This window comes from Macrobrachium rosenbergii, chromosome 17 (genome assembly GCF_040412425.1).
Source record: "Macrobrachium rosenbergii isolate ZJJX-2024 chromosome 17, ASM4041242v1, whole genome shotgun sequence".
NCBI classification, from domain to species: domain Eukaryota; kingdom Metazoa; phylum Arthropoda; class Malacostraca; order Decapoda; family Palaemonidae; genus Macrobrachium; species Macrobrachium rosenbergii.
In genome coordinates, this window is record NC_089757.1 from 3045263 (window position 1) to 3058769 (window position 13507).

At 36.2% G+C, this 13507-nt stretch overlaps 1 long non-coding RNA gene across 1 annotated transcript in view; it reads right to left on the reverse strand.

Moving 5' to 3' along the window:
* Positions 1–1369: 1369 nt before the first annotated feature.
* The window catches only part of LOC136847665 (uncharacterized), a 411764-nt gene continuing 399626 nt past the window's right edge, over positions 1370–13507 (reverse strand). Inside the window, exon 4 of the long non-coding RNA XR_010855790.1 lies at positions 1370–1397. This is a non-coding gene — a long non-coding RNA (uncharacterized lncRNA). The remainder of the gene's footprint in view (positions 1398–13507) is intronic.

Sequence of the window (13507 nt, forward strand, 5' to 3'; positions counted from 1 at the left end):
TTCCACCTTAAGAACGAAAGAACCACTACAGCAGTTGGGCGAACAGCTTACTTCTACTGTAAATTCCATGATGAATCATGTCTAGGGCATTGCTCACAGCCACAAAAAGAATCGTAATTGCCGAAACTAATGAGCAAATAAAAACACTGAGTGTATATTGAAGTACAGTAACTCAAACTAAAAGAAATCTATAATGCAGCACTATACGTTAGATCAATATTCTAATTCACGAATGAAATTTAATGGAATTACCTTCATTTACAGCTTCTACCGCAATGCAAAAATAATATTCTATTCACATCACTGTCTAATGTAAACAAGGAATTCCAGTACCTCCATGAAACTGGCTTCCCACTTCATTTAACTCTAAATTTTAAAGTCTCCACGCTCTAAGATCCCATCAAATCAAGCCTCTCACATTATATATGTTACCATTACTAAAATCTGGTCCCGCAAATGTCAGTTTAAACATAAACAAAGGGCACCATGGGTTGGTGCCCCGTTGGCGTAGCCCACCCACACTGTGCATCTTGACTGGGATTATGCCGCACACTGACGTATGCTTGCATGTTTTTCATCGAGTGATGTTTTCTTAACCACGCTTTATAACCGTTTCAATAAATCAGAGAAAAGTTCCAACTCATCTCCTTTTCTCTGTGTTAAACGGGGAAGCACCGTATCTTTGAAATCTGGGGTAACAGGCCCATGAATGAGCGCTCTGCGCTTGTGCAATCTGGACCCCTTCAGCAATGAATGAAGAATCAGTTTACTCGTGCCAAGACCTGCACTCAAGACAGTTTCAAACTAGTATGAGAAGAACGACCCACATGCTAAATGATTAGCTTGGTAATACTGCAGTCCATCACGAAAGTTTGGTTGTTGCTTTTTAAAAGTGATATACATACATTACAAAAATATGCAAAATTTGGCTACGATCCCATTAGTTAACCTTAGAAACCTTGTATGGGAAGGTATAAATTTAAAGCGGCCCCAGGTGGTTTAAACAGGTTTCCTGAATCAACAGGAGTCAGATTTTATACAGAAATAGAAGTAAGTAACGGAATCATTCATTTAGAGTCTATAACTGGGTCATGGTAAGCATTTCCCCAGGAAAAATCGTAAATATATATATATATATATATATATATATATATATATATATATATATATATATATATATATATATATATATATATATATATATATATATATAATATATATATATATATAATATATATATATATATATATATATATATATATATATATATATATATAATATATATATATAATATATATAATATTGTATATACACATATGTAAACATATACACAAATGCATTCAAAGAAAAAACTAATAAGAATACTCACTATGTACTGCACTAAAAAACATGCAAATCTGAAAAAAATACAAAATAATTATCAGTTTGTAAATCATAAAGTGTGTTTACTGTTCTACAAATTCGTCTATTCTGTTCATTTTATTACTGAGTAATCTCTGTATCAAAAGGACACCAAAATTTTATTACTATACGTTTGATGGCAGTACCATATTCGCTAAACCTCTGGTAGGCCATCAACGAAGTTTAGTAACGTTTGGTCTGGTCAGTTACTTGGACGGGAGACTACCACACAATGCTGGACGACGTCGACATAACTCCTTCAATATGTGTGGGCTGGAGACGCTCAGCTAAAGCAACCTCTTCCTTTGCTGGAAACCGACTGGCTGACACTTCAAAAAAAAAAAAAAAAAAAATTAAATTAAAGTAGAAATAAGAGCATCAATGATGCTGTAGTTTTTCTCCGTCTTCCACGAGGAACTCTTCAAATGTCCTTCATTTTGCCGTAAAAGCAAAACCTAAAATTCCTGTTCATGTGAACTGTTAGGTTCCTACTAATTTGAGAATTACCAAGATTTATAAAAAATATACATGTATTCTGGTCGATGTTGATGTACTTGCCGAGGTAATGAAGAAACGTAAGGCACGTATTAAAGTAAAAAACCTAACCTTCCAACACTTCACCGATCTTCTGAAAAAAAAATATTCAACGATAAACTTTAGTTCGGAAAATAAATATCAGAGGCTCCCTAGCGTAAATAATTTGCTGAAACTTATAAGGGCATAATGACATCGACACCGAAGGCGTTTCTGAACTTGACATTTAAAGTCTTTACGACAAATTTTTTCCGGTTGAAGCATGAACATCACGAGGCGTTTACAAGTCATGTAATTTCAGTTCCGATACGCGCTTTGTAGTCATTGCCACCAACGACGTTCGGAGTAGTCTTTGCCCATGTATGCATATTAGGACCAGGTTGTTCCTTTAGTGACAGCCCTCCAGATGATCCACTTCTGGTGCGTCTGAGTTGTGGTCTGACGACTTCTCGTCATCAAAACCATGGGATGTCAATGGGATTTTAAAATAATTAGTCAACTACCTCCTCTCTTCCACCATTCATATTTACATCCGTCAATTCACCCTACAATCTTCTCATTACTCAAAGAATCTTACTCCAAACATACAATTTGAAATTTTTTACATATAAAGAGTATAAAAACAGATTATATATCTATCTATCTATCGATCTATATATATATATATATATATATATATATATACACATATATATAAAATATATATACATATCACACACACACACACACACACACACACATATATATATATATATATATATATATATATATATATATATATATATATATATATATATATATATACATATACATACATACATATTTACACACACAGAGTGTTGGGATGTGTATGAATACCACGTATAGGATATTTTAAACATTCTCGATTTGTTTTCTAAACCGTGGAGAATCTATATAACAGTTCAATTACTTCAACATAAGCTTAGTACCTTAGGCAGCCCTCATTTCTTCCTTTAATGATTTTATCCAGGGATAAATAATTTAGTTAGAAGTCAAAACACTTCGGCACTGTCTTGATCTAAAGACATAGTATTCACAGCATGGTAGATTTTTCTATATATGCACTAGCTACATAACCCACGGAAACTATATCAGTAAATATATTTCAAATTGAAGACTTCTCATGAAGCTACATAATACAAACATTTCCTTTGACAGACGATGGTTCCTGACAAAAATAAAAAATAGACGCAACCTTGATCGTTGATCAACTACAAAAATCTCACTGATACTTCCCCTAAGCCGCGAAATGAACATAGTATCTGACCAAGAATATTTTGGAATGACTTATTACTTTCAAATGTACGAAGCATTCGATAGCTATAAGGAATTCCAGAGAGAGAGAGAGAGAGAGAGAGAGAGAGAGAGAGAGAGAGAGAGAGAGAGAGAGACACCTATATTTTGAACCCGTTAGTTGTGTGAAAGTTTCGATATAGATAGGAAGACCTAAGTATTATGTCAGGTGATATTAGATCATGAACGAAAATTAAAATTTCATGTTTAGCTAACTTGGAGAAAATACTGCAAAGCAAGTCTCGACAGAAAGGGAACAGCAAATTCACACGCGGAAGGATCACTCCAACACGAATCAGGAGGAGCTGCGAGATACAATGCTATTCGTCTTTGACTTCGTTGATCAAAGCAGCGTAAATCTGTACAGTTGCTCAAAGAAGTAATGCCTAATACGAAATGAATTCTATTTAATTAACCTCTAAACCACTTCCAGTAATATACTCAACGCGCTGAGGTCACGTATATTCTGCATGGAATGGAAAATATCGTGCGTAGCTGAATGAAAATATAAACTTTATTTTCTCATATAGATATTATTAATGGAAGAAGATGCAGAGCTACTCAAATGAAAATTACACACTACACAGACGCACCTCAACTAGGTGCTTGGGGTGTAACCCCGGAATTGCTCGTCTTTTCTCAAAGATTGCATCGGCCTCTGAGATATTCACATTCTGGGATGAGTTACGGCTTCGTACCCAAATGGAGATGGAGGTAACGAACTCGCTCTCGTGCAACGCCTCATTTCCTTACACACGACAGCACGTTACCGCGTACATTAATGCGTGTTCCAGGAGATGCCTCTGTCTCTCTGCTTTATATATATATATATATATATATATATATATATATATATATATATATATATATATATATATATATATGTATATGTATATATATATACACATAATATATATATATATATATATATATATATATATATATATAATTTATATATATATATATAATGAATTTATGTTTGTATATATATACATATGTACAGATATATATATATATATATATATATATATATATATATATATATATATATATATATATATATATATATATATATATATATATATATAGAGAGAGAGAGAGAGAGAGAGAGAGAGAGAGAGAGAGAGATTTTAGGCATACACGCCAAGCACTGGGGCAACTATGGCCATTCAGTGCTTAAAATGAAACAGTAATTTAGCTAAAATTCATTAAAACTACAAATTAAGATGAAAAATGTACCAAAAATATATACAGTCTTTAATACGAATGAAATAAATCTGTAAAATCTGATAAAAAAGTTAAATTCTGAAATAAAAGTTAATTTTCTTCAAAAACATTAGTTTACTGATATCACAATTCTCATCAAGTACCTCACTCATGGACCTGCAATAGAGCGGGTAGCTCTCCTTCCTTGGATAAAAACTGGGCAATCAGTTAATAAATGTTTTACTGTTAAAACTTCTTGATAGGAACTGCAGATTGCGGCCTTTCCCTTTCTCCTTTCTCCACTTCGCATTAAGTATCTATGCGTAGCATGTGTCAGCCTTGTTAAAATAATGCTAGTCCTCCGATCTGGATGATGTGACGACTGCCATCTCTTAACTGAAGGCCGAATGGCCTTCAACTTCATATTACCAATTATGTTTTCCCGAACAATTTGCCACTTCCTACTTATTTAGATGTGAATAATTTGATGAAAACCAGAGTATGGGGGTTCATGAGTGCCTGATTTTGCAATCTTATCGATTCTTTAGCTGCCTTATCAGCTCTCGCATTTCCATCTATACCCACATGAGCAGGTACCCAACAAAAGCTCACCCTGATACGCTTGCGGGCAGCAGAAGTACTGGAGGGTCAGCCATTCCTGTGCTTTTGGTATTAGGTGGTGCAAGGGAATCAACTCTTAACGACGATAAATGACTACTCGAGTCAGAACATATGATAAAACTTTCATCAGTCTTTCCCTTATTAAAAATGTATTTTACAGCTCCAAGAACGGCATGTAATTCAGCCGTGAATATCGAGCAGGAAGGGGGTAATTTCTTCTTGATTACATAATTTCCCACCACTACTGCACAGCCAACTCCATCCTCCGACTTAGAGCCATCAGTAAATATGCTCTGCCTCCTAATTTCTTCATTGAAATGTAGTTCTTCCCTCCAATAACTGGGCATATATCAATACGTGATTTACACCAAGGTGGAGATTTAGGGAATGCAACCTGAGCTATTGGTGTTGTCAGTATGCCAACATCTCTGCTTTCTCTTTCAAGTCTTGCCTCCAGAGGTTTAGGTAGTCGGTGTCTATTCGCTGCCCGATCTACTGGGGCTTTCACACACTTCTAATTTGGATTGCTGTTAGAGGTTAAGGATTTGGATATGTACCTTAAGCTTAGTTCTTCCCTGCGAATTGAAAGAGGGGGGGTAAGCCCCAGTCTACATCTATACTAGCTACAGGGGGAGTGCTGTATGCCTCTGTGCATATCCGTAGTCCCAAGTTATGCACTACATCTAATTTTTCTAAGTTAGTTCTACAAGAAGATCCATAGGTTTGACAGGCATAATCCATCTTGGTTAAGTACATTTATAGATATATAAAGCTTAAGCAGAGTTTTTCGGTCTGCCCCCCAATCAAAATGTGATATCACCTTCAATATATTTAGTGATTGTTTAACTATGTTGGCGAGGTCATTTATGTGAAGACCAAAACTAAGTTTATCAAATATCACCCCAAGAAACTTTACTTTATCTTCATATGGTAAGATACTGTCTTTAAAGAAGACGGTTGGTATCGCCTCTCGTTTTGTAGTTCGTGTGAATCTGACGGGGGAGAGAGAGAGAGAGAGAGAGAGAGAGAGAGAGAGAGAGAGAGAGAGACCTGGCCTGATTAAGATCAACGAAATGCACTGATGTAGAGAGGGAGGCGAGTGGGGAAATTTTTCCGAATGTTTAAACGAGCCGAGAGTATTCATCATATTCTTGAGGGCATCCATTTTTCCCCATACACCGTTAGTGAGAGTTTTTCTCTCAACGCGCTATTTTATTCACAAATGATATCAAGCCATACAAACCCTTTACAAAAAAGATGAACGCCATCCGTCACTACATCAATCTCATTAATATCTTTCTGAAGTAAACACGAACAATAAAATTCATTTGTAGAAGAAGATTCTATATAAATTGATGATATCTTTACGCTATATATTTTATAAAATTCAGAAAATCAGACGGAAGGTTATGGAGAGGATGTGGGAGCTGGGAAGAGGTAGGGCATGGATGTGCGGGGTAGAGGGTATAGGCTACGGGAAAGAGTTTGGGGGCTGAGGTAGGCAAGCTCCAGGGGCCAGGGGCTTTTGGAAAGACGCGGAGGGGCTGAGGAAAAATGGGCGGAGTCTCCTCGGAATCGTTATTCACCAACATGATTCACGAGTTGTTTGTGCTTCATAAAGCAACAAGTTTGTCAAAGACCGACCCGAAAAGCAAAGGCTGCAGTTGATTTAGAGAGTATAATCAAGATATAATAAATTCATGGGCTGCTTTTGAAGGCATCAGGGCTGGATATAAATCGTGGTTCTTTGATCATCGTTGATGGATAGCCACTGAGGAGCGTAAATAGATCACAAGAATCGTTATTCGCTCATACGGCGTCTTTCTTTCTTTCTTTCACTCCTTTACAGCCAGTTCAGAGAACGACACCTAGTTTTATTCTTTTCCTTTTTCCAACCAGTTCTGAGAATGAGGCGGAAACCGTTTCTTCCACTTGCACAAATTCAGCCAACAAACTATTCAGTTATCACTCACAAACGCATAAAATAGGAAACAATGCTATTGCGAATACTTCCAGGAAAACTTCACTGGATATCCAAAATTCACCTTCTTTCTCGGTAAAACTGCCTTTTCTTTTTAAGAATTAGCTCACCAATAAACTTACCACGACTGATTCACTTTGAGCAATAAAATGAAGAAGTCTTGAGGTTCTATGAAATAATCCAAATAAAATGTGGTGACAACGCAGTGAGACCCAAAATCACGTCGGCAGTTTTAGGATTCCTGCGAAACCCACTCGACTAAAGGCAATGGAGAAAGGAGCAGAAACCTAAATAATCTCCGACCAGTAAGAGAGTAACAAATCTCTAAATTGACATAAATAAAATAAACAGCCTCTCGAAACAGTGGAATCACACAGTTTTGGATTAAACCCGATGAAAAACTGAATGCAAATGGTTAGAGAAGAATGCCAGGACTTTTGCCAAGACCAGAAAGAACGCCATGAATCTTGTATTCCACAAAGGATGAATAACATAAAATGGGGTCATTTAAGTTGCAAGAGGATCAAGAACAGTGCCTGTATCTCCAGGAATAGGAAGAAGGAGAGACCGTAGCTTTAGGTGACATTGAAATTTAGTATTATTACCAGCTAAATTAGGACTAATGGAAAACCAAAATTTCAATATCACTTTTAATAAAGTAGCTGTAAACCTCAACACTAACACGTGACTACCAGAAGCAAAGATGAGGACACCTCCAAGTTCATTCATAAAGCTTTTGTGAAATAACGAGGAATGATTTGAAAGGAATATTTAATATTTTGGTTTAATGAAAAATAGGTTTTATAATGAACTTTTAACTCACAACAATAAAGATATATCTACGAAGAAGGCATGAGAGAGAGAGAGAGAGAGAGAGAGAGAGAGAGAGAGAGAGAGAGAGAGAGAGAGAGAGAGAGACTTATATAGGTCTAAATGTCAGTGGGGATGACATTTTTAAATATCAATCTTTTCTTTAAATGGAAGATGTTAAAAACGTCAAACAGACCTAAACTTTATCCGAGCAAAATCTATTTTCAGAAAAGGAAGGGTAAGAAACTTGGGCGAAAAAAAGTCAAAGAAAATAGTCAATCTTGGAGAAAGCTTACCAGAATGTTTGATACTAAAGGGTCCCAGGACAATACTAGCATCACATCACTGGAAAGCCTCAGAGAAATTATAAGTATTTCCTGGGGAACAATAGTTGCAAGAGGGTTCAAAATTGAATTACGTAGAGTCTGATATATATATATATATATATATATATATATATATATATATATATATATATATATATATATATATATAGATATATATAGAGAGATAGAGAGAGAGAGAGAGAGAGAGAGAGAGAGAGAGAGACATATATATATATATATATATATATATATAGAGAGAGAGAGAGAGAGAGAGAGAGAGAGAGAGAGAGAGAGAGAGAGAGAGAGAGAGAGGGAGGAAAGTGGTGGACTGCAAGAATACAACTCTACTATTTTTGTGTTCCTCCATTTTTACCCAAGTGTAATATTCCGAGCGAGTCAAGTTTGGAGTGAAAGGACACCACAGCATTTGTTAGAAACCCAATTAGTCTCAACAGTTTCCTTTATCACAAAGAAAGAAGCATAAATAAATGGCGGTGCACTGCATATTATAATAAAGGTTCAACCTCGGGTTATTTCTAAAATGGAACACCACTGTGTTTAAATAAAGTTTATGACTGTTTTATGTACACAATATGCCTTTCTGTTCCTTTACTGGCAGTATTTGCTAGGGAACCCATCAAACTTTATTGTAAATGAGAGCATTATGGTTAGATTTTAGATTCGAATAATATATATGGATATACGAATAGACTACATCTACCTCAGCACGCAGGCAGAGTGTCACATACTGCCCATGTTTTCTTGAGCCAGTCTAAAGCTATATCATATATATGAGTTGAGGAGATTTGAGGAATAATCAACTTGCAGGACACAGAAAATACAAACAGTAGAAAAGAAGTCTGACTTGGAGTTGGCTTCCCAGAATGTTTGATACAGAAAAGGGCCCTTATACAGTGCAAGTACCACAGAAAATGGTTAAGAATTTTTTCTGAAGCAATGACTACACGGTTCCAAACGGAATTTTGTAGTCACGTAGCACAAGATACACTCTGAAAGAGATAAAACAGTCATCCTATGTAGAAATGACATAATTCAAGACTAAAAATATACTTGAAATTTCTATAAGAAATGCTTCAGCAACTATGTTATTCAATAACATAGTTGCTGAAGCATTTCTTATAGAAATTTCAAGTAAAAACTCATTCAAGGCATTACTGAAATTTAATGCAATTTCTTTCAAATGAAGCAAGATTAAAGGTAAATAGCGTCATGTTTACGATGCGATTTACTTTTGGAGAATAGGGTAAAAAATGTATGGTAAAATCTTCTCAGCCTAATCCCTAGTCGGGGTCACTGTTTTTAATGACCTTCGTCTGTTCCTCCGTCTCTCATCATCTTCTCGAATGCCGTCTCTCCAACTTCTCTTGGGCCTTCCTCTCCTTCGTGTCCTTGGCATTTCCATTTCCATGATGTCTCCTGCAACATATTACTCACCATCTCCCCTCTTCATCAGGTGCCAGACTACCTCAGTCTGGACTCTTGGGCTTTCCACGACACTTCAGTGACTTTTGCCGATTCTTGAATGTTTAAGTCTTATCCTATTTCTTCCGGTCACACTCATTTCCGCCAAGCCTATCTTATTTTGTTCTCTTTTCTTCAGGGGTGCAGTTTATAGCATATACAACATAGCAGGTCTTACCGCCACATTTATGCACCTTGCCTCAAGCTTAACAGGGACCCTCTCGTCCCAGAATATGCCCGATACCCGTCTCCAATTGTTTCACCCAGGCTGAAATCGATGGTTAGACTCTTTATCCATATCACCCATAGTTAATGCTATCGAGCCCTGATACTTAGACACTTGATATCCAGCTTGCTCGTGGCCCGCTGGTCATCATCCAACACATTTGTCATGTGCTCAGTCTTTGTTCGACTATCTTCATCTCTCTACAATTAACGCATATCTCCACCCATCCAGCTTTCCCTTAAGCTTCTACCCAGTCTCTGCAATCAAAACGATATCATCAACCTAGAGTAAACACCAGGGGGCCTCCCCCCTTACATCCTTGGGAATTACATCCAGCAAAATATTGAACAATAAATATATTACGTAAAATTCTATTATGTAAACTCGCGAAATAAACTATACTCCGTGAAATATGAGATTGCATGTCATAAAACGTACAGTGCAAAATGCATCATAAAATATACTGCAAAACGAAGTAAGTACTAGCTAACACGATAATAAGGAGCACCAAAGGATGTTCACTTGATGGGAAGTATTCGGCGACTTGAAACCTCGTCAAGCAACTACGTGGAACTGATGAACTGAGGATCGGATCGGCTGAGAGGGACTGATATCTTCCAGGACCCCAACTTAGAAAAACACCTGAGAAGAATGACACCATTCTTCTCTATCCTTTATTAAATCTTGAGAAATCAAGCCGCAATGGCTAAAACAATTATCAACCTTTTTCCGTTTCTAGTGCCAGTTTCTCTCTGATGTCCTCAAGGGACAGAGCTGAAAATGCATAAAGAACTGATCAAGTTCTGGGGGTGCTTTCATCTCTAAACTAAATTTACAATCGTGGACGCAAGGGGAAAAAGATAAACTTCAATTCCAACATTCACCTTTCATATCCTTTTGTCATTATCATATTTCAATAATAAAATAAAGTGCGTTGATTTCACTACCTATTTAGGGAACATTATTTATATTTTTCTCAACATCTAATACTACTAAATTAGATACAAATGCGGTCAACAAGACAATACAGCAATTTTCTGCCCCACTATCACTGTCTTTTCTTTCTTTCGCATTAAAGTTTTGGAAAGAATGGACCCAAATAAAGAAGTATAACTTTAGGTCGTAATTTTTTTTTAAGTTTCGCTGCCACTACCGCCCCTATGAAAACTATGCTAAATTCACTGGTATTGCTTTATTTAGGTCACCCTTTGAAAAGCTCAATCTCAAAAAAGAAAAATAAATAAATAAATAAAAAAAAAAAAAAAAATAAACTCGTTCGCTGGCTCCACAATATACAATCAAAAACTGTTATCAGGTAAATTTCTCGTCATAATTATGACCATTTTGCATAAACCGTATAAAAAAAATAGCTAATACCTCGCTAGTGCATCCAAGGTCTTTTTCACTCCCAACTTAAGTATTTTTGGGGTACGCTTTTGACCGGTAAAACTGAAGTCATGGAAATGGAAAACCTACCTTTTCTACAGCCGAGAGAATGAGATAGAGACGAGAGACATATACATACATAAATAAATACATACATACATACATGCATACATACACACACACATATATATGTGTGTCTCTATATATATATATATATATATATATATATATATATATATATATATATATATATATATATATATATATATATATATATATATATATATATATATATATATATATATATATATATATATATATATATATATATATATATATATATATAGAGAGAGAGAGAGAGAGAGAGAGAGAGAGAGAGAGAGAGAGAGAGAGAGAGACGTCTTCCTCCAAGTATGGAAGTTCCTCTAAAAGGTGGCTTAGGCTCAATTTCACGCCTGCTAGACTTTTGGCTGCTTCGTTCTGGGTGGTTTGCCGGTGTCATCCTCGCCTTCAGGGGCCCTTCCCCAACACGAACCTCGAACGAAACCCGTCACTCCTCCTCCACCTCCTCCTCCTCCTCCTCCTTCTTTCTTTTTCCCCTTTTTATCACCGGAGACGTTTTAGGCCACCATCTCCGTGACGAAGGATAGGTAGGCTCATATCCCATTAGAACGACGGCTGTGAATTAATTAAAATTCTTATCACAACTATAGTAGCTGGTTTTCTAAAAAGAAGCCCCGGGGGAAAGAAGGGAGGCGTCTTGGCCTAATTCCAAAGGCATTGGTCGCCCTGTGTCGGGTAAACTGCATAGGCTCAAAGCTAACCCTTTTCTCGAAGGCATCCACATGCACCCACTACATCCTCCGGAAGCCTATTTATAATTATTATTTTTCTCTCTTCATCTTTGGTAGAACTGATTTTGCATTAATCTTAAGATTCATTACCATACTTGACATATAATTAATCATGACTGAGTGACAGGTATTTTCAAAACAAATGCAATTTGTTCGTGCTTGGATGAACTCATTCTCTCTATTCCTCTTTTACTTAAGCACACGTAACTATACACACGTTCTTAAAAGTGCACACAATCCTCAATAATTAAATGTTTAAACTATCAACAGTTAATTACATCCGGTTACGTAAGTCTGGAAAAAAAAAATACTGATTAAAATGATATCGCAGTTAATGCAAATAAGGCTGGGAACTGGGCTGGAGGAATAGAGTATATATTTATATATATAAATATATATATACATATATAATTTATATTTAATCTCACCGTAACATTTTTTATATATTCGCAAACATTAAACGGCAAATGTCGTTTATTATCCACCTCGCTCTACCTCGGAAACAATACCGAAGCGGAAATGTAACTGATAAGTGATTCGTCACCTGGTAGATTCCATCCCCGGACAGCAACAACCTCCGACTTAAGTGATGAGTGGTCTACCATTTGGCTGTCAAGAAAGGTATAGGCTGATGCCGATTATGCCGTTACATATGCCGGTCGAATGCATGTATTTGTACACAGGCGTCGGCATCAGCCGACCCCCACCATGACATTTACCTATTTATGAATTTTCGCCACATCACTATGACATGTTTTATATATTCACAAACATTTAAGGCAACAAACGTCATTTGATATCTAATCCGTTCTACCGAGGAAATTCTACCGAAGAGAATTATAATTGTTAAATGTTTTGTCCTCCAATTCGAGGCCATTCGTATTTAAATAATCAATATATCTACGATCTAGAGATATATGACTGGACCTAGTTAATTATAAATAATAAAATGTCGATGATATCTTGATCTTCTTTTCTTGTTGTCACACCCAGTCCGCTTAAATTTAAAACAACTTGGGTAAACAACAGCAAAAATCCCTTTCTAAAGATTTTCATTTTGAGAGAACAGCCACATTATCCAGTCGCTCTACATAAAAACCCAATCATACAGTTTTCTCCAACTATTCTTCGTTGTCATGATGTCTCAGGAAAGATCATTGTCCTCAGTAAACTTTGCCAATGGCGGGTTAAGATACGATACATGGGTACCGCCAAAATCAATTAAGAGATTATTCGTCAACATCCGACAGAATTACTCTAATTTTACATGCTGTCACGAAAGCCAAAATAGAGAGTGAAATTTATAAGCGAGTCCAACAAATACCATAAAAATACTCTTTACAACAATATAAAACTCCCATATGTT